General features: G+C 44.6%; 1 protein-coding gene across 1 annotated transcript in view; it reads right to left on the reverse strand.

Annotated features, from left to right (window-relative positions):
- The window catches only part of mmp24 (matrix metallopeptidase 24), a gene marked incomplete at its 3' end in the record, with an annotated part of 130,622 nt that extends 107,636 nt beyond the window's left edge, over window positions 1-22,986 (reverse strand). Inside the window, exon 1 of the mRNA XM_079511358.1 lies at window positions 22,882-22,986. The remainder of the gene's footprint in view (window positions 1-22,881) is intronic.

Genomic DNA, 22,986 nt, shown 5'->3' on the forward strand with positions numbered 1-22,986 from the left:
CGCACGCACACACACGCACACGCACACGAACACACACACACACACACACACACACACACACACACACACACACACACACACACACACACACACACACACACAAACACAAACACAAACACACACACACACACACACACACACACACACACAAACATCAAAGGTCCCAGGCCACGTGCTAGATGACACAGATCAATAGCTGCCAGGATATAGATGAGGTAAGGTCCATTGGCACGCACACACGCACGCACGCACGCACGCACGCACGCACGCACGCACGCACGCACGCACGCACGCACGCACGCACGCACGCACGCACGCACGCACGCACGCACGCACACACACACACACACACACACATGCAAGGGTACCAATACCTCCTGTCTCACATGTCTGACACGTACAGAATCCATTTACAACATGTAAATATCCATGATGCCATGGAGGAGCTGACATTGGACTGAAGATGCTTGGGGAGAGAGGAGAGAGGAAAGGAGAGAGGGAAGGAGAGAGGAGAGAGGAAAGGAGAGAGGAGAGAGGAAAGGAGAGAGGAGAGAGGAAAGGAGAGAGGGAAGGATTATGTCTACTTACGTGGCCGGTTAAGACTGAGGTTAGGGTTAGGGTTAGAGTTATAATGTTAGTAATAGGGTTAGTAGTCGGATAGCCTCGGAAACCCAGACATTTATTTCCAGGGAGAAAAACAAAGTCTGGGGCCGAGTCCACTTCAATTTGGCACAAACGTCGCTCACTCTCTGCTGATTTCTGATTGTCTGCACCTTTGTTAAATTGACGCTCACACGCACACACGTACTGTACACACACACACACACACACACTCCTCTCTCTCTCTCTGTCGCTCTAATTAATTAGTCTCATGTCCAGCAGCTGCGCCTAGTTTCTCCCGGCGGATCCTGCCGGGAGCTGCCTGTGCCATAGAAAGCATCAGTCAGTTCCAAGGGGCCAGTGAGGCACTCCAACGTTGAAGCACTGGGCCCTAGTGGTAAGAGGAGGGACTACAGGCGGACCTGTGGATTCATGACCGGGAAACCCCGTGCAGCTGGGCTTTAACATTGAGCGCTCGGTTGCACTTCCGCATTGGACCACCAAAGTAGACGTTTTGAGGCGGTCCTTCCGGGTGCTTCAAAACGCCACTGAGCAACTTCCACTGACATGAATAGCGGAGGGGGCGAAGCTTCGCGCCAGATCAGTCTCTATCCTTTTATATACTGTACTCTATGGTCAGTTCCAGTCCAGTTCCATCCTGGCTCCATTACACCATTATCCAACCCGTAATACTGGTGATAATGGGTTGATAACGTTCGAATCCGCTAAGAGGGGGAAGAAAGGGGGGAGAAATTGTGTTCATCTCGGCCTTCTTCCAGAACCTACAAGCTTATAGTTTCAATTACATGCTTGTCAATACGTTTGTTCATGATGTAGCCGGACACTGGCCATGAGCCAATTAACCCATTTAGACCTGAGGATGGTTCTACAAATGCCTTCTAAACCCAGTTTTCTGAAAAACCTGTTTCTAGGTTATTGGCTGCCGACCCCCAATCTGAAAATATGTAGTTCCAGTGACCACCCAGAAGCAAAGATATGAGTTAAAAACGTTCGCTCTGAAAGAATATATTCAAAGATTTGCGCCACATTCTCACGAGTTTTCAAAAATAGCAGACCTAGAAGCTCGTAGCGCGGCACTCGGTGCCGCGCTATAAGCTTGTAGATCAGCTATTTTTCAATAGCTAAAGTGTAACACAATGCTTAAAACACCAAAAGGGGTTCCCGCCCAAAATGGGTTAAATGTGAAGTGATACCAGAGGTGTCCTATAGTTGTAACATGATAATTGATGAAAACAATTGCACACCCCTTCTGGTAACAATGCATGTTTTCCAATTTGTGGACCGTAGTAGACAGACACTCACGCACAATAACTGCGTCTTTGATTTCAGACTATACTGTCACAATCCACTCACTCTCCCCTTCAAGGCAAATCTAAAGATCAGCATATCACCGGAATTTCCAATACGTGCAAGATTAAATGACAATTTAACATGGAAACTGACACGATAAACTATGATAATAATGGTGTATTGTGCAGCCCGCACTGTACTGGCAAGCCAAAGTAGAAGCCAAAGGCTTAAAAATAGAGTGGAGAGAGACCACACACATCATGAAATAAACATAAGACACAGCCCACAGATGCACTCGCTCTCTCAAACACTCCTGTTTCTCCCCCATGCTCTCGGTAAAGTGGCACTTTGCAGCGCCTTTGCTCAAATCTCAGAGCCAACATCGCAAAGTCATCAGCGAACAGTTGGAGATAGAGACACTATTTGCCTGTTAGCAGGGGTTCTGTGTTTATACCGTCTGTCTGGGCTGACTGATTTTGATGTCTGTCTGTGTCATAGAATCAGAAGCACTTTCATTGCTCAAATGCAGTATAGGATATCCGTACGAGGTTTACATCGTACAGGGTATTTGACATGAGATTGACATGTGATGACACAAATTGCATTTCACAAATGAACCCTCTTACATGTAGGACTGTGGCCAGATTCTAAATCCTGACCAGTCAGTGGTTCTCAAAAGATTATATGTAATTGGCCCCAGACCCCCATCTGAAAATATGTTGTTCCAGGGCCCCCTATAGAAGCAATTTGAGTTAATAAAAACGTTTGCTGTGAAAGAATATATATTCAAAGATTTGCACACGTTTTCATGATTTATAAGCGCATAGAGCGGCACTGTCTGGTTCCCATGCAGGCTATAAAAGGTTTAAGGCTTTTGCACACCTACAAGCGACAGGTGTGCAGGAGAACAACAACCAAGGGCCCGACGTACTGAAAAAGGAAGAAAAGCTCCCGCACACTGTCTTCAAATGCAGCTGAAAGGTTTATCAATGGGAAAACACAATGTCTGTCTGTCTGTCTGTCTGTCTGTCTGTCTGTCTGTCTGTCTGTCTGTCTGTCTGTAAATGGTGCATTTATATAGCGCCTTTATCCAAGGCGCTTTACAGAGATTGTGCATTACATTCACCCATTCACACACACATTCATACACCGATGGCAACGGAAACCATACAAGGCACCAACTAGCACATCGGGAGCAATTAGGGGTTCAGTGTTTTGCTCAAGGACACTTCGACAGTAACTCTGGGGGAGCCCGGGTTTGAACTGGCAACCTTGCGGTTACCATCCAGGCACTCTACCCCTGAACCACCGCCGCCCCTGTCTGTCTGTCTGTCTGTCTGTCTGTCTGTCTGTCTGTCTGTCTGTCTGTCTGTCTGTCTGTCTGTCATGTCTGTCTGCTTGTCTTTCCATCTTTACATCTGTGTTCTTGCCCCAGTGAACATCAAGGTTACATGAGTCGGGATAAAACAGAGGGTCACTGTAACATATGGTATGGAACATATGCTCAGAATGAAATGAGTGTCTGGCTGTATATGTATGGACGAGACGAATGGAAGAGAAGAGAAGAGAAGAGAAGAGAAGAGAAGAGAAGAGAAGAGAAGAGAAGAGAAGTGCATTTTAAGTGGTGTCCCAGGCAGACATCACCATCCTGACTAAACAGGAGTGTGTACACAGTATACTGAAAGTGGACAGTATACTACATATTATTTAAACATGAATGTGTACAGTAGCCTATAGATTATTTGCATTTATATTATTTCTTCTGTGTAAAGGGGCTTTCAGCCTCTGCAGTGTCTCCGCATCCCACATCCTTTCTGGCACGCCTATGGTGCATTCTGCAATGGAGACCGTCAAGTGTGCACAGGCCACTTTCACGGATTAAAGCAAATTAAAATCAGGAAACAAATTGTGTCCTATAATGTGCGATTTGTTAAACATGTACACTACATGTATGTTGAGGCTTTACCATTTGCTTTTATGAAATATCCGAGACCACTGAGGTTTTCTGGAAGATGCTTGTAAATTTATATAATCTTAAAATATTAGCTCTAGCCTAGCCTTACTCATCTGCGAAGAGAAAAGCCTGGTCACAACCTAAGGCAGAGACGGTATTTCAGACGGAAGTTCAGACCGGAACATCCGTCAGATGTATTTCCCCCGCATACGATATTTTTTCGACCAATCAACAACACCTGTTTCATTCACAGAGAATGTATAAACTGATTTGCAAAGCGTCAACGTCATTTCCTTGAGCGGTACTTCCACCAAAATCCTGCAACTTCTGCCCAAAGAAGATGATATCGTCTACAGAGCAGGTCTTGCCCAGCAGTTAAAAGAAAGAATATATATTCAAAGATTTGCATCACATTTTCAAGAATTTTCAAAAATAGCAGACCTACAGTACAAGCTCGTAGCAATGAGCTTGTAAATCTGCTATTTTTCAATAGCTAAAGTATAACATAATGCTATAAACACCGAAAGGGGTTCCCGTTCAGAAAGTAAGTAGTAAGTAAGTAAGTCTATGTAAGTATGTATAGGGAGATCATAATAGTAGAAGCTGTGTCAGTGTAATATAGCCTATACACGTTTCCAAACACACACACATTTAAGTGGTAAATAACGTATTTTTGCTAACGCTGAAATCTGTCTGCCTCCGGGTTAAATTAACACTCGTGGGAGGACTACGCAAGACTCTGGAAATATAACTCAGTGGAAAGAGTACAGCGGTATATAGGCCAATGCCTTTAAATATTATATAACTCCAGCATGCTGGAGAGACCTCCCTTCATCTGCTATAGCTGGGCTGTGCTGACTGTGGAGGTATTCATCTTCATCACTCTCTTTGCAGGACGCACCACATCCCGTCCATGTTTCCCCCCCGTTCTTTCTCTATGTCTCTCTCTCTCTCTCTCTCTCTCTCTCTCTCTCTCTCTCTCTCTCTCTCTCTCTCTCTCTCTCTCTCTCTCTGTACTTCCATGCCGTCCTTTATCATCTCTTTTCTTTCTGCAGTCGTCCTCTCTCTGTTCCATCATTGTCTCTTTCCACTCGTCTCTACCTGACACTTCCCTCATTTCCCCATACTTTAGCTATTGAAAAATAGCAGATCTACAAGCTCATAGCGCGCCACCGAGTGGCGCGCTATGAACTTGTAGATCTGCTATTTTTGAAAAATCGTAAAAATGCGGCACAAATCTTTGAATATATATTCTTTCAGAGCGAACGTTTTTTTTATTTAGCTTTGTCTCTCGTGTCTTTTTTTAGAGTGCAGCCTTCTACTCTCCCAGTACGCACTACTCTATCTCTCCGTCTTTTTCTGTCAGTCTTCATTTCTCCTTATCGTGCTTCCTTCTTCCCACTTTAAGTATATCTTCCTTCCTCTTTATCACTTGTATTTCTTCCTCTGCAGTTACTCTCTCTCTTTGTCTCTGTCTGTCTCTCTCTGTTTCTCTCTCTCTGTCCCTCTGGTTTTTATGTCTCCCTCTCTCTCTCCCCTTCCGTCGCTGGAACTCTTTTCCGCCCTGGCGAATTTGACTAGTGTGGGTCAAACGTCTAATTTCTCTTTCTGGTCTTGACATAAACGGTTTTGGAACCACTGCTCTACCTTGAGCCATCCCACCCTAAATCCATCCTACCATACACCAGTGGTTCCCAAACTTTTTCGTGTCAAGGACCCCCAATTCAACATTTATTAGGCCATGGACCCCCATTTGAAAACACATGCCAGTGACCTCGATAAGGGAAACTAAATACGAAATATTAATTTCATGGACCGCCAGTTTCACACGCATTATGCTATGGACCCCCGATTTAATGGCATTTCTATCTCTGGTATGCCAATTTATATTGTAAAACCACTGTTAATTTAACTCTGAGAGTGTACAAATGGAACCAAATGGACCCGTCAGGGTCCATTTGGTTCCATTTGTACACTCTCTGAGTTACAGACCCATAAGGGTCCATTTGGTTCCTGACTATCTCTAATTGAGCTAGGTACCCCCTGGAACTCCCTCAAGTACCCCTGGGGGTCCCCGAACCCCACTTTGGGAACCCATGCCCTACAGTATATCAATCCCACCCTATATCCATGCAGAGGTCTGCTGGACTCTCACCAGAAACAAAGAAAGGCTGAAAAAACAAAACAAGGTCTCTTGCTGAAACATTGATCCACACAGTGCCAATTAAAAACAATGGAGTACAGCTTTGACTCTGTGAGGAGAGCCTCGATCTCAACTCGCAATAACAATTAAGTAAGAAGTTCATCCTCGGGGTGAAACACATATTAAAGTCAAATCTTGGAAGCAATACGGGTGATACTTAAACGTTTGCTTTTGTTAGACATGGACAATATGGTTTATGTTGTATCGTATTCCATGTTCTAAATCTCCACTTCGCATGTTCTATAACTTCTGAGCCAAGCCATGAGCCACACACATCCCCTGAGATTACAGCGTTTAGTTCACCAGGGGAGTTCCTCATTGACAGTAATGTATCTGTGGCCTGCGTTGTTCACCCACTTCTTCCACCGAGGAAGTAGAACATCCCTGCTGAACCCTGTGTGCATGTTTATGCACAAGCATCGAGCCAACCTACTTTGTCTAACGGTTACCCATTTAGGCCTGACGTCGAAATTTATAAAATGTCTAAATCCTGACAGTTTTCTGTCAGGATTTGCGCCACATTTTCACGATTTAAAAAAAATAGCAGACCTACAAGCTCGTAGCGCGCCACTCGGTGGCACGCTATGAGCTTGTAGATCTGCTAATGTTTAAAACACCAAAAGGGGTTCCCGCCCAAAATGGGCTATTTGAATGGCATGCTATATTTGCAAGCGGTGAATTTCAAACAATGCTGTTGTTGTTGTTCACTTCGTCAGGTTTGCAGAAGCAGTGCGTGGTCCATATTGAAATATGTTGGCTGCCAAGCTGTGGGAAAGAAAACAATAGCATGGTGTGATATTTTGAGTGTTGGTGGAGTAGTGAAACAAGATAGTCAGAGCATGGCAAATCAACACACTCTCACTCCCCAAAATGCATGTAGTGACTTCTTAAGACAAATGTGACCAAACATCAACCGTGTGACTGACCGTTCTCCAGTCAAACCGTGACTTCCCAGGCACGTCCACACTCCAGCAATGTGGAAATACAGTTCTCTGTCCGCCCAAAAAAAACAACTGTTAAAACGACAGAGGCTAAAGCGGACTTGACCAACGAGGGGGATCAGATATGGAGATTTAAGGGTGGAAGCGGGTGCAGTGTATTGAGTGTACAGGGTTTGATGAGGTCTGGCCATATATGGAGTGTACAGGATTTGATGAGCTCAGATCAACATATGGAATGTCCGAACAGGTCAGCTCCATATATGGAGATTTAAGGGTGGCAGCGGGGGCAGTGTCTTGAGTGTACAGGGTTTGATGAGGTCAGATCAACATATGGAATGAATTCTGTGTTGGCCATATATGGAGCGTGTCACAACGTGTGACGGATTGACAGGTTTTGCAGGTTTTCATAGTAAACTGCGACCTATGGTCGCAACAATATACAGTATGTACAGTACACACACACACATTGCTGGAGAACTGCACTGCCCTAGTTTTGCTGTACAAATATAATAGTAAAACACACTGTGATGGTTTCTCTAGCAGCAAAGAGTACGTGGGTGGGCAGAAAGGACAATGAACGAGAGAGAGAGAAGAGGCTGGAGAGAGATGGAGAGAGAGAGAGAGAGAGAGAGAGAGAGAGAGAGAGAGAGAGAGAGAGAGAGAGAGACAGACAGAGAGAGAGAGAGAGAGAGAGAGAGAGAGAGAAAAGGGGTAAGACAAGCGACAGGGGGGGCAACAGTGAGCGGCATAGGGAGAGGATATGGGGATAAAAACACAGAGAAGGAAAAAAGGAAGAGAGATTAAGCGAAAACTATGGAGGAGGGGGTGAAGTGGGGATAGGGGCATGGAAGGATAGGCATGGAAGATTAGAGCAATGAAAACAAGAGAGGACAAGGAGGAGTGGAGCTGTTGACGGGAGTACTGAAGGAGAAAAGGAGAGAGAGACAGAGAGAGAGAGAGAGAGAGAGAGAGAGAGAGAGAGAGAGAGATGCAATATGGATGTTGACCAAATTTCACAAACAAGTACATTCCTTGGTGTTCTCTGAGAGTGCTCCATTTGGTTCGAGTTAAATGAAGGCTTTGGATTTGACAGCGCAGTGAAGCGACAGCATGTGCTGATGGGAAGAACAAAACAGCCGAGAACAATGGACGTCAACTCGCATGCGGACACTTAATGGGAAGAATGACAAAACCAGGACAAAAGACCATGCACAGCTGAACAGCAGTCCTTGGATTCATGAGTGCTGTTCAATCTCGCATACGCACGCACGCACGCACGCACGCACGCACGCACGCACGCACGCACGCACGCACGCACGCATGCACACACACGCACACGCCTGCAGACGCATGCACACGTAAGCACACATTCACACAGCCACAGCCCACACAAATGCCCAAGCGCACAAGACAAAGCATGTGCAAAGACACATGCATGCACGCTCACATAAACAGACACACACACACGCCACAGTATATCCAATGTATATCCATTTGCAACTCAGAGAGTGTGCACCAAATGTACACCTTACAGGTCCTTTCGGTTAAATTCTTACACGTATGACTGTATACAGTCAGTGTACGCCGGTATGTGCAGTATTGCAGTAGTGTAATGAAGTGCATCTCTCTCCCCATGTCAGGAGTCTCAGGACAATATCCACTCTGATCTGTACAAATGCATTGATGACTTCTGAAACAGTCTAATTTATCTGCTCCTCTTCATCATCATCATCATCATCATCATCATCATCATCATCATCATCACCACCGCTATGATGTGATTATCTTCAATTATCATTATCAATTATCATTATCGTTGCCACAACTGATGCCAGCATGAAGACCGTCACTGCGTGACTCCTCCTCCTCGATGATATCGTCATCGTCATCATCATCATAAGCATCCCCTTCACGCTTCACGTCAACATTGTGAGCTGAGAACTTCTTCTTTGGTCCACCCCTTCCTAGGACATGTGAGCCTTGTCCAGTGAAGGCACAGTCTCCCTACATGACTGACAACTGCGGGAAAGCCCGCAAGAATTTAGTTTTACTCTCTAACACTAAAATGTCAGGCGAAAATCACCCAAGCACTCAAAAACCAGGGATGGGGGCAACCAGGGAAACAAGCATACCTTCGACGATGCCACAGCAGCAGCAGCCTGCAGAAGGTACCCAGTTGGGACCCACCCACATCAGAAATCAGCAACGCAACAATCAAAAACCATAATCACCCTGTGAAAATCACCTGATGTTAGTGTTAAACATTAACAAGTACGGTATATAGGGAACAGAAGCATCTAGGATGCTATAGGATCACCTTCACACTTGCCATGGCTGTGTTGTTAGTGTTGACATGCTGCTGAGTGATGTCAATGACTTTGGGTTTGAACATCATCATCGTCTCCTGCACCTGTTCCACCATGCCACCTAGCTGCTGGAGGACGTCTCAAGGACAGACAGCTGGCCGGGGGCCGACCGGCAGCCATTTTGGAGAGGTCTCTGGCTGCCAAAGCATATACACCAGGGGTGCCCACACTTTCTAGACTTGAGAGCTACTTTCAAAATGACCAGCTCAACCAGATCTACCCACCAAAAATATATACATATATTATCCAATTGCTGAAAATACAAATGCACTTTTTTTGTAATATTGATGTTTGTGCGAACACTTGATGTCGATCAATCAAATGCAGTCACCTTAATGTGTGGCAGATGCCAAAAATAGTTTATTATTTATTTTTAATTGTATATTTTTAGGGGCCATGTCATGTGTTCTACCTGCACAGCCTGTGTGATCTACTGGTAGATCACGATCTACCTTTTGGGCACCCCTGATATACACACACATATCAAAGCCCCCATGCACATTATATACCAGAACGCAGGAGGGAAAAGTGAAGCGCTGCTGTCCTGACCTGGTGGCCTCCAGTGGTGGGTTCTACTGTCTGACACTATATATACAGTACATATACCGTCCCAGACAATTTGAAATAAATCGTATATCCTCCACTAACCATTTCATACGGTGACCACGTGCGTATCAGGGAATCATTATGTTATACCCTCCCGAAAAAACCTATATAACACACCACTGGACGCCTCTGGTATAGAGCGTCGCAGTCCCGCCCCCTTTCATGACATTTCAAAAAGTATTTATTTAAAGACCTTTTAAGCGTCGTGCGAAGCCAACTCGAGTCGTGACAAATCATCACAATATTTTGGACCAAACAAATAATTACAAAGAAGAAAAACAACAAAAAAAAGTGTTTTCTTCTTCTTTCTAATTCTTTGTTTGGCCCAAAACATTGTGTTTATTGTCATGATTTGTCACGACAAGAGTTGGCTTTGTCCGCGGCGTAAACGTCTTTAAATAAATACTTTTTGAAAAGTCTATGAGGAAAATGAACGGGGAATTATTTTCCGGGTCTCTCGAGGGGGCGGGACTGCGACGCTCTATAGGGCAGTAGCCTTGCAGACACAGGCGATTTTGTTTCAAAAGAGAGAGGAAAAAAAGCCTGGGCGAACGACCCAGAAAATGTGGCATATAGGAGTGAACCTTGTATTTCCCTAACCAATAACGTGTGCAGAGGGGCGTTGCTCCAAATTTGGTGATGTTCTCTGCTGTGTTCCGGGGGGGAAGGGGGGGGGGGGGGGTACATAGGTTGGTGAACCAATAGGGAGGAAGCCGGCATCCGTTTCCAGCGCTAGTTTGATCCGCCCCTCTATGCCAAGAAAAGCTTGTGCACTTTCAGGCTAGTAGCGCAGCTTAACCACAGCTGGGACCCTATAGTCTACATCATGGGTTTTCAACCGGTGGTACGCGGACCACTGGTGAAAAAACCTTGAAAACCCTTGCTCTACATGAACGAACGAAAATGGTTTCGACCCATGGGCATGACTCACGGGCATGTGCAATGGAGGTAGATACCATCTGCTATTTGAAAAGTTTAGAGAAATCTCAAAAATGTTTGGAACATTTTGAATACATACAGTATATTTTCTATTTGTTGATGCCTGGCACAAAACCTTTTCAGATGGGCGCCCGCAGTCAAATGCATATAAACATTGTGGGCAGGAAAAGGTTTGAACCCTGTCATAGACTATGATTGCTGTCATATAGACCGACCACATTAAGTCAAAGGCCACGTTTACACGATAACGGTCTCCAGAGAAAACGGCAAAGTCCCATTACGTTCTAATTTTTTATTCAGCCTTTACACTGAGACGCAACAGTGACTGAAAACACTGTAGTGTGCATGCCATGCAGGTGGCTAGGTGGCGGTGGCACACTGCCAGATAGACCAGGCAAGCATGTACTAGAACCACTTCCGTCATCCTGGTATACATTCACCAGCGCTAGTCGCTACATTTGTATTCGGAGGATGAGCGGGGCGAGGGAGCGCTTGCTCATTCTAGGAACTCCAAATATCACCTAGGGCTCTGTACCAATTTAATGAACATAAGCGTTGTGAGCCCACGCGAGCCATGATGTCACACGTTTTGAGGATTCACCGTTTTGCCCGTTTACACGGAGGAGAAGGCATTTTCAAAGATGTCCACTCTGGAAGGAGTTTTCACTTTGTTGCGTTTAAAACCTCCTCCGAAAACGGAAACCCTGCAAACGATACTTTATTTTTCTGTTTTCCAGGGAAACGGTATATATTCCAAAGCCTCCTCGTCTCTCACACTGAAACTCATTTCATGTCCTCCTTCACTACATCCATAAATCTCCCCTTTGTCTTCCTCTATAGGCCTCCTGCCTGGCAGTGCCAGTTTCAGCATCCTTCCACCGGTATACTAATCCCTATCCCTCCTCTGTACATGTCCGAACCATCTCAGTCTGGCCTCTCTGGCTTTATCTATGCCTTGTAATAAAATGGTACAGCAGTAATGTAAAGTACTCTACACGGACTCTATAATAGTCAAGTGGACCAAACGGGCAATGTTTGGTCAGCTCCTCCTTGTAATGATTGATGTCAGCGTGTGTTCGTACAGAGAGGCACGGCGCACGCGTAAACCCTGGCGGTCTCCCTCTGGACTTGCCTAACGCCTCGGTAAAGAAATGAAATAGGAAAAAAAAGAGACTGAACTTGCCCGCACTCTCACTTTGACAAGAAATACACTGCCATTGATTGGAAGCTGCCTTAAATAGATGGTGTGTTTGCACGTTGGCTTGGAGGAATGAAACTCATTCACACAGCTGCACAACTCAGTGGAAAAGAAAGAAAGAAAAGCAAAAAACCACTACGGGGGGGAAATACTGCAGGAACAACCGGAACGGAATGTCCCAATTCATTCGAGGCTGGGACATTGACGTGAATTACATTACATTTAGAACACTTCCTCCCGCCTTACATAATTGGAGTTGCCGCTCAAGGTGATAAGAAAGTGAGGGAGACACAATTTAGTGCTGAGTGCTGAAGCATCTTCCTGGCCATTTGCTGTAATTCCTTTTCCTCGTAGAGACAGGCCAATGAGGAAGGCAGAGGAGTTGGAATGTGGTGGTGGTGGTGATGATAGCCACCGTTTATTCCGAACCCTAGTTTACCTAATGTATTGTAACATATTAGTAGGCCTACAGTATGGTGTGGAGGAAATACTCACATTTGTTTTGGAGCGGTGCCAAACCGCTCCAATGAGAGACCAAGTGTGTATGTCTGAGTACGAGGCCTCAACTGCCGCAATACCGCTGGGTGACCTAAAGTGGCACTGTTGAGCAGCCTGAAGAGCCATTCACACTGAGCACTATAACTATAACTGCAGCCAGCCAGCGGTGGTGTTGAGCAGCCTGCACTGCTCAGTTCACACGGGTGTGATTTTTACTATACTAATGTAAGTAGAAATAGCTTGTTACAAGTCGTACAAAAGTATTGACATCAAAATATACTTAAAGTACCAAAAGGAAAAAGAAGGTGCAGAAGGTCCCATTTCACAAATATTAAATGTATAAAATGCATAAACATCCTTTGAAAATAGCAGATCTACAAGGTCACAACGCACAGAGAAACAACCAACCAATTCATGTCAAACGCTTCTCGCGTTCTTCCAAATATACTCAAACTTACTTGATCTACTGTAAGTACTCTTCAGCCCTGGTTTAGGATTGTGAAACTGCATCCTGGTTGCTGCTGCTGTGACATCTGTCAGGGAACTCACCCACTTGGTTTTGACCACATGGACCCTAGTGTTCCTTTTTTCCGGGCATCTTATAGTACAGTGGTTTTCAACCCTTTTCATATCAAGGTCCATTATTTATTGGGAATTTGAGCCACGGACCACCGTTTGATGAGATTCAGCCTCTCAGACCCAAAACGAAAGAATAATGTGTTATCGTTGGATAAGATTTTGTCCACAATTCCATGTTGTATTGATGTGGTAACATTAGGAGAGATAACGGGCAAACGTTAATCAAAATAACAATTATTCTATACATTCTCTAATCATGTAGACTTTTAAATTAAGTAATGCAGATGTTTAACAATTATTTTACTCTTACGGGTCCATTTGGGTTCATTTTACGCTATAAAGAGTTAAAGATTTCTAATGGTCCATTTGGTTACCAACTCTCCATCATTTAGCTGGGGGACCACCTGGAACCCCCTCAAGGACCACTGGTTGAGAACCACTTATAGTAGGTGAACATTCATGCAAAAATAGCAGATCTAGAAGCTCACAATGCAGCTTGTTGTGAGCTGCTTTCACAATTTGAGCATAAAACAATGTATAATGTTAAAGCGGTATACTATAAATGGTAAATGGTGCATTTATTTAGCACCTTTATCCAAGGCGCTTTACATAGATTGTGCATTACATTCACCCATTCACACACACATTCATACACCGATGGCGGCGGAAACCATGCAAGGCACCAATCAGCACATCGGGAGCAATTAGGGGTTCAGTGTCTTGCTCAAGGACACTTCGACACTACCTCTGAGGGAGCCCGGGTTCGAACTGGCAACCTTGCGGTTACCATCCAGCCACTCTACCCCTGAGCCACCGTCGCCACTATGTAACTTCTCTAGCCTTCTGTTTGTAATCAAGGATTCAAACGTGGCCGCACGCCCGCAGTCCCGCACCTGACAACGGCCTAGTATAGAGCACTGCATACCCCCAGTGGCTAAATGACAACGGCCTGGTATAGAGCACTGCATACCCTCAGTGGCTACCTGAATACGGCCTGGTATAGAGCACTGCATACCCCCAGTGGCTACCTGACAACGGCCTGGTATAGAGCACTGCATACCCCCAGTGGCTACCTGACAACGGCCTGGTATAGAGCACTGCATACCCCCAGTGGCTACCTGAATACGGCCTGGTATAGAGCACTGCATACCCCTAGTGGCTACCTGAATACGGCCTGGTATAGAGCACTGCATACCCCCAGTGGCTACCTGACAACGGCCTGGTATAGAGCACTGCATACCCCCAGTGGCTACCTGACAACGGCCTGGTATAGAGCACTGCATACCCCCAGTGGCTACCTGACAACGGCCTGGTATAGAGCACTGCATACCCCCAGTGGCTACCTGAATACGGCCTGGTATAGAGCACTGCATACCCCCAGTGGCTACCTGAATACGGCCTGGTATAGAGCACTGCATACCCCCAGTGGATACCTGACAACGGCCTGGTATAGAGCACTGCATACCCCCAGTGGCTACCTGACAACGGCCTGGTATAGAGCACTGCATACCCCCAGTGGCTACCTGAATACGGCCTGTTATAGAGCACTGCATACCCCCAGTGGCTACCTGACAACGGACTGGTATAGAGCACTGCATACCCCCAGTGGCTACCTGACAACGGCCTGGTATAGAGCACTGCATACCCCCAGTGGCTACCTGACAACGGCCTGGTATAGAGCACTGCATACCCCCAGTGGCTACCTGACAACGGCCTGGTATAGAGCACTGCATACCCCCAGTGGCTACTTGAATACGGCCTGGTATAGAGCACTGCATACCCCCAGTGGCTACCTGAATACGGCCTGGTATAGAGCACTGCATACCTGCTATAGAGGGAAATGATGGGTATTAAAGTTACATGCTATGCCTTGAAGAACACAGAGAGCCGGTGCCAGAGAGACACTCGTTGTAAGCAGCCTGGGTGCTCTTAAAGCCACGCAGGGAGGAAGACATGAGTGAACACACATCACCAGAAAAACATGGACCTCTGGGACACGGGCTTGACCTGTCACTGTGTTTACTGTCACTCACTGGGAGGATATACTGTACACAGACGCACACACGCAGGCACGCACACTCGCACGCACTGACAGACGGACGGACGGAGTGTAGCCTACTACATGATACTATATACGTTAAGTGCAAACACACATGTCTCTACACACAGCCGCCTTCCACGCTTGGCACTGCTCTGCGGCGACATGGGCATAAGGGCTATGCTTCCTCGGGAGACAAATAATAAAGAACCTTGAACCTTGAAACAATTATATGTATGTATTTAGCCATATCCATCCAATGTTCTACGACGTACTTCTTTCACTGTAATGCATCATTATCGTAGCGAAAAATGCATTGCATAAGAACGCATGGCAATGAAATAGAACAGAAAAAAGAATTAAATAATAACTCATATGAATAACGACATATGAATAGCTATACCTCAAAATCTAGATCACTATCACCAACAACAACAGAAGCAATAACAGTGTGTGAGCAGTGCGTACGTACACACACACACACACACACACACACACAAACACACACACACACACACACACACACACACACACACACACACACACACATGCGCGCATAAACACGTGCGCACACACACGTGCGCGCACACACACACACACACACACACACACACACACACACACGTGCGCACACGCACTCTAGGGGAGATGGAGATGTGATCATACAATTTACAATTTATTTAGGCATTTAGCAGACGCTCTTAATCCAGAGTGATTTACAGTGAGGTTTGTTAAACAACAAAGACAGCAGGTTTGTCAACACAGACGGACACAAATCAACTATCCATTCCTTTGTTCATGCTATAATTATATCAGCCTACTATTATCATCATTGTTATTTATCATATTGTCTCTGTCGGGTGGAAACCTCATATGTCCACTCCGAAATCAGGATTCAAACGTTGTAGCAACGTAAGCAAAAATTGCAGATCTTCAAGCTCAAATATTTTGTGTGAGGCTGTAGTCAGTGTAGTAGGATCAAGCAGGGCGTTAATTTGCAAAGAAAAGTTAAAGAATGGAGATCAGATAAGAGGTTTCTGCCCGACCGACACCAACGATATGTATTATTCTTTCTGCATGGATAGCATTTACTTTAATCAGGCCTGACGTCGAAATTAAAAAAAAAGTTTTCTAAATCATTTTAGATTTGAGGCACATTTTAACGATTTTTCAAAAATAGCAGACCTACAAGTTCATAGCGCGCCACTCGGTGGCGCGCTATGAGCTTGTAGATCTGCTATTTTTCAATAGCTAAATTATAACAATGTTTAAAACACCAAAAGGGGTTCCCGCCCCAAAATGGGTTAATGGTTAATGTGGTTAAACGCTAAAGTGACATGGATGCGTTCCAGGTCTCAATGGCTTAACACTTGAAATATGTTGTGTTCAACTGTAGTTAGGGTTTTAGATAAAGTAAACATTCCTTAAAAAAAGTTTGCTCTTTTCTGTCCAGGTAAGTGACACTGGGAAATGAAGTCCGTAAATCCTCAGTTCCATTTACCCATTTGTAACTCTGAGAATGTACAAATGTAACCAAATGGACATGTTAAGCGTCCACTGGGTTACATAAACACGGAGTATTTTACAGTGTCATGAGCGAATGGAACAAAGAGCCTCGCTCTCTCTCCCTATCGCTCTCCATCTGCTCCTCTCTCCACTCTTTGTCTCGCGCCTCCTTTCTCTCCCCTCGCTATCTGTGCTTTTCAGCGTGGCCAACTCGTTGCATGCAGCACGCACGCCGTTGAGACCGATTCGAACGACTCAATAGTGCTTGTGCCTTGTGTGGGCAGTTTGAGCATGCTGTGACTCCACAATGGCCTCCTTCTCTAAAGAAGTCCCAGGGTGACATTTCACTGGGTACTTTGTTGCTGAAGTGCTCACTGTTTGAAGTGTGGCGGGGGAGACACGAGGGGATGGGGAGGGGGAGGGGGGTGGTATTTAAACGATTTTTCTTTCTTTCCTTTGTTTTTGCTGTAACGTCAAAACCAATGAACTTTAATTCTGGTGTTGTTGAGTACCAGCACTGTGAATGAAGTCTCTATATGGATAAGGCCTGCTACTCTACTATGTTAGAGTATACACGTGTGGTCGTATACAGTAAATCAAAATGTTTTTTACCAAGAATATTGACAGGTTTGTGACTTATGGATAACACTGGGTATACTATTTTGATATGAGCCGTAGTTGTTTGGTTATTTTGATTTGGATTTGGATACCTTAAGTTATAATCCCAAAGGGTGAGGTTTCCCATGCGTGGCACTTGTCGCGATATGAGCTTGTATATCTGTTATTTTCTAATAGCCAAAGAAATCTAAAATGACACAGATGCATTCCCGGTTTTAATAGGTTAAGAAATATATAATAATGGTTTGACAGTCAATGAAAAAGTTATCGTCTCTGGTGTCTTTGTAATAAAACGCTAATGCAAAGATATGTCATGCACAACATATATAGACTAATGCATTACATGCATTTATGTGCGCCATGACCATCAGTTGTACACTTGCACTAACAATCTTACAGGCGTATGCAACGGCTAAACGTATGTAATTTAGATAGCATTTTATGTAGACATAGCATAGCCTGGCTAATAAGCCAGACTCAAATCACACTGTCGTGTGGTATTTGAGTCTGGAGATGCTGTGTATGGATCTTGTTTCCCGGGGGGCGGGTTCAAACATTTTCTCTTTGACACAATTGGTCAGAGCTACTGTCAGTCAAAGGTCTCAAGCATTGAACGTCACTGTACCAAAGCCCGCCCATATTGCATACCGTGTCCCGATTGGCCACACCTGTTCTCTGGTGTAGGAAATGGGCGTACAATTGAGCCTCTCCAGACCGTAATCCGCCGGCAGGCAATTTTTTTTTGCCAACGGCTGATTCGGTCTGGCTTATTAGCCAGGCTAGACATAGCACTCTATAGTGTATAGTTTAATGATTGTACAGATATTCTACTGTTAGACGGATGTTAGGTTCTTAGCTTGCTTATGATCCTGACCTTGATGACTATTTCTATGATGCATTACCATGTGTTGTTCTTGCTTCAGTTCAACGCTAACCAAAGATATATAGATTCAAAACAACATGTTTTATGTAATCCCATATAGTACCATAAGCTGTCCAATGACGCTGTATGCTGCCGTGTACTGTATGAGCGTGTGTGAATGGCAGGCATAAACAAGTCACCAAAACAACACCATCAGCAACAGCAAATGGTCGACGTGGTCTCCATTGTACACTAATGCAATACATGCAAATCAATATTTTGTGCCTGCTCCATGGGGGAGCTACAGTGAGTATGGTGGAAATATACATAACAAGCTTTCCCTGAGTGGATATTGGTGTCATATTTTCCCCAGACAGGGACACAAAACAAACTATGAAATCTCTATCCAGAACTAAGCCTATATATCCTCAAAAGACCAATGTTTCCACACAATGACTTCTCAATTCAACATACTATCAAGTGAAATGCAATTCTTGGACGAAGCATCTTAACACAGTCTTTTCAGCCCTGATTTTAAATATTTTGAGTGCCCGGATTTTTTTGTTTGTTTTTTAGCTGCTACCTGTTGTGTGACTCACAATATCACCAACATGAGAGCGCAAAAAGAAAAAAGTCTATATGCTAAGAAAGGTTTTATATTGTCTCTGTCGGATGGACACCTCATATGTCAACTGTTACTTTTCAGGATTCAAATTCAAAAGTAGCTAAAGTAGGAGATCAATCGACATCGCTTCACGCCATGCTTCGAGCTTGCTACTTTTGATGCTTTTGCGTGACACCGTAGTATGATCACGTATAGGGCGATCATTTACAAAAGAAAAAGCACAACAAGTTAAAATACGGAGATAGGAGGTTTCTGCCCGACAGCAGCGATGTGAAAACAGTGGATTGAAGCATGCGGTGTGGTCACACTAACAACCACCGCATCAGGAGGAGAGGCAGACACAAAGGACAGACCGCAGCATGCAACGGCGCTATTAGGTCAGCTATCTTATCACGGAGTAACTACAACGATACTGGTGTGTGCACATTAGGGAAACACACAAACACACAAACATGCACACACATGCACAGGCAGGCACACAAACATACTGTACAATGCATTTGATGTATTACCTTGTGTTTTCCTTGCTTTTACTGTCGCTAAATCGCTCTGGATTGCGAAAGAGCGTCTGCTAAATGCATAAATGTGAATTGTACCACACAACCTCAGCCCCATATTAGAACAGGAAACAAATGCACGCTGTGCAGGGTACGTGAACATTTGGTTGCCCCGTGGAGGCTCAATTATGTAACTGAAAAGAGAGGATGGCAGTGATTACTTCAAAATAACCTGTAATCCACATCTCCACTCACACACACGCACACGCACACACACACACACACACACACACACACACACACACACACACACACACACACACACACACACACACACACACACACACACACACACACACACTAGCGTATACTTGTACACCACCATTTCCAGTAATAGGCACTACTAACTGCTGGGTGCTTTGTTAACATGACGAGCAGAACAATTGCCTCCGCCAAACACATTTGAAAAACAAAACACAGAACATGCGGATTGCAATGTGATGATCATTTCTTTGAACAAAAGAAGAAGCCTTCAAATTGCTCTTGCTCTTTGCCTTTTGTATGTACGAGAACCACCTAGTTTTGACACAAAGAACGATCAGCCCTTTGTGTTTGCCCCGATCGAAATGTGTGCCTCCATCGCACCTCTGACAAACTTTCATGACATCACTGAAAAAGAAAAACACGGGTTACTGTTGCTTAACCCATTCAGGCCTGACGTCGAAATTTAAAAAAAAAAGTTTTCTAAATCATGACAATTTTCGGAAAGATTTGAGGCACATTTTAACGATTTTTCAAAAATAGCAGACCTACAAGTTCATAGCGCGCCACTCGGTGGCGCGCTATGAGCTTGTAGATCTGCTATTTTTCAATAGCTAAATTATAACATAATGTTTAAAACACCAAAAGGGGTTCCCGCCCCAAAATGGGTTAATGGTTAATGTGGTTAAACGCTAACGTGACATGGATGCGTTCCAGGTCTCAATGGGTTAAGCACAAAGGATGCAGTTACAGCCAGGCTGTTTACAGCCGCTGTGTGCACATGTGCACTGCTCGCTCACAAAGAAGTGTGAAAACGCAACACCAACCAGGCATGCATCTTCTGTTTGGCTGGTCGAGAATTCACGGGAAACCCATTCATGGAAAACATGGCACATTATAGTATCACTTATGTCACCGTGACGGATTAGCAGAAATCAACGACGACGGCTGATGTGTGCTCGATTTCACCCAATGTGACATAACGTAAATTATGACAATTTAATGTTACATGTGTTTTTTACTCTGTAAAGAAATGGCAGTGTGTCTAAGGCAGGTAAGGAAATTGGTACATCTTTTGCTGCTGTGTTATCTGTTGTGTTTATACCATCTGAATCATGGAGGAGAGAGAGAAAAAACCCACACACATACATACATAGTACATACATACATACATACAGTACATACTACATGCAGATTATGACTTGACAGCAATAAAAGGAGCTTATAGGAACAATAACATCCCATCCTCTGTAAAGCCACTGTGGCACATCCATGTGGCTTTACTATACTGTAATGTATGTATAGACGTGTTCAGCACTGCCAGGGGCATTGCATCGCCTTTGTCTGAGTGCATGTGCCACGCATCGAGCAGCCAGGACAAAGGTAGCCTACAACATGAACATGCCTCAGACCTTGGCAAACAAACAGGCTATAGTGGGGATAAGCACATGTCGGTGCGACATGCAATGTGCGGCCAAACGAAGGTCCCTGGCTCAGACAAACAAAAATAACAAGGGGAGAATCCACAGTAGTAGTAGTAGTAGCGTATAGACCACATGATAGTGAACCAAACAATTACCTACTAACAACTTTATGCATCTTTCTTTGTGTAATGGCAACCACCAGCTACTGTATACAGTATATCAATACACGTGAACAAAGACTGCTGATCATAATGTACACGAATAGGGGAAAAAAATACAATGGCAAAAAATAAATCTCCATGTAGGATAGATAGACTAGGCTAGGCTACTGCCTGCCTTCTCTTTCCTCTCCTTTATTTCCTCTCAGCCAACCTGCCATTTCGATAAATTATGGAGGAAGGCTATATTTGGAGTCAGGGATGGAAGATGGAGAAAATCTTGGGGATGCTTTGTTCAGCATCCGTGAAGACTGAGAGCGCGTGGTGGATGGAGGTGTGTGTGTGTGTGTGGGGGGGGGGGGCATGGTAATTCAGGTTCGCTTATTAATTTGGCACGCTGGTGATGATGATATGACTGCTTGCTTATTATTGACTAAATGCATTACCATTGTTGCTAAACGGGCAGCTGTTTTTGGACTATACCCCAGTCCCCAATCCATCACAATTCATCCAAATGCGCACATGGAACGTGGCGACATTTCTTGGATCCACCAGATCCGAGAAATAGAAATAGAGCTATAAAGCTCAATTTAGGCTAAACCCGAGGAGAGACATAGCCCGATATAGGCTACACAGTAAAAATCGTCGGTGCAATGGAGCCGCATGTCCATTTGGTCCCATGTAGCCTATACCGAGAACTGTGTTAAACTAACATCACAGCCTCAGAGCTTCGAACCGGCTCTACAAACCAATTAAGCCGGTAGATATATAGGTACAGTACAATACGGTTGTGACAGATACTGTCAACTCACAAACGGAGATGTAGTAGCCTATACACTCGGACTATTATGTGTGCAAATTGATGAATCTCCCTCTCTTTCCCCTCAGCGAAAAAGACCAATCACCCTATAGAAGCAATTATTGTCATTCATAATCACAGCCCTTGCCTTAATTGCTGCGGGGCTGTGGCCAGTACGTGGCGGGCCGGACCAGCTGTTCAATATAAAACTCAAAAAGCAACGAGCCATTATTGGCACCTCTGTGCGTAAACAATAAATTATCCGGACATGGCCGGCCGGGCTCCATTATATATATATATATATATATATATATATATATATATATATATATATATATAGCTATTTACGCATAGCTACATCATGGTGCGCGTGTTTCTTTGAAAACAAAGATTAGGCTAATATAGCCTGTACAAAATATCTAAAATAAAACGCCAGTGCACTGACTGACGCGTTCATGCATGTGCCTTAATTTATTCATCTCACAGACTCATACATTATGGATCACTGTTCTGTTCCTTCATGGGTATCGCTTTCACGGCAGCCTGCTCAGGAGTCCATGTGTGTGCGGGATGAGAGAGAGAGAGACAGAGACAGAGAGGGAGAGAGAGAAGGGTCCCGGAGACACACAGAAACATCCCGAGGAGGACCGGAGCGCACGGACACGCGCTCCACCTGAGTGCGTTGGTGCACATGCACACACAGCAGTGTTGATTCTCCAACAACAATCTGCTTCAAATCTCTTCGAAAATAGCCTACATCTAAACATCAGTAGAGAAAGAAAGAAAGAAAGAAAGAAAGAGAAAGAAAGAAAACATCCTTCCCATCAAAACCACCACTGGTTTTGTTTAGAAGACACTTTACGTGTTTTGTTTTGTTTTCTTTGGTCGTTGTGTTTACCTCTACAATGAAGGTCTTCTCCTCTCCGCACACAGAGACGACCCAGAACAAGATGTGAAAGGAGCATGTTTTCCAGCAGAAGCCCTGGAGCGACGCGCTACTCCT

This window comes from Electrona antarctica (assembly GCF_951216825.1).
Source record: "Electrona antarctica genome assembly, chromosome: 9".
In the NCBI taxonomy this organism is placed as follows: Eukaryota; Metazoa; Chordata; class Actinopteri; order Myctophiformes; family Myctophidae; genus Electrona; species Electrona antarctica.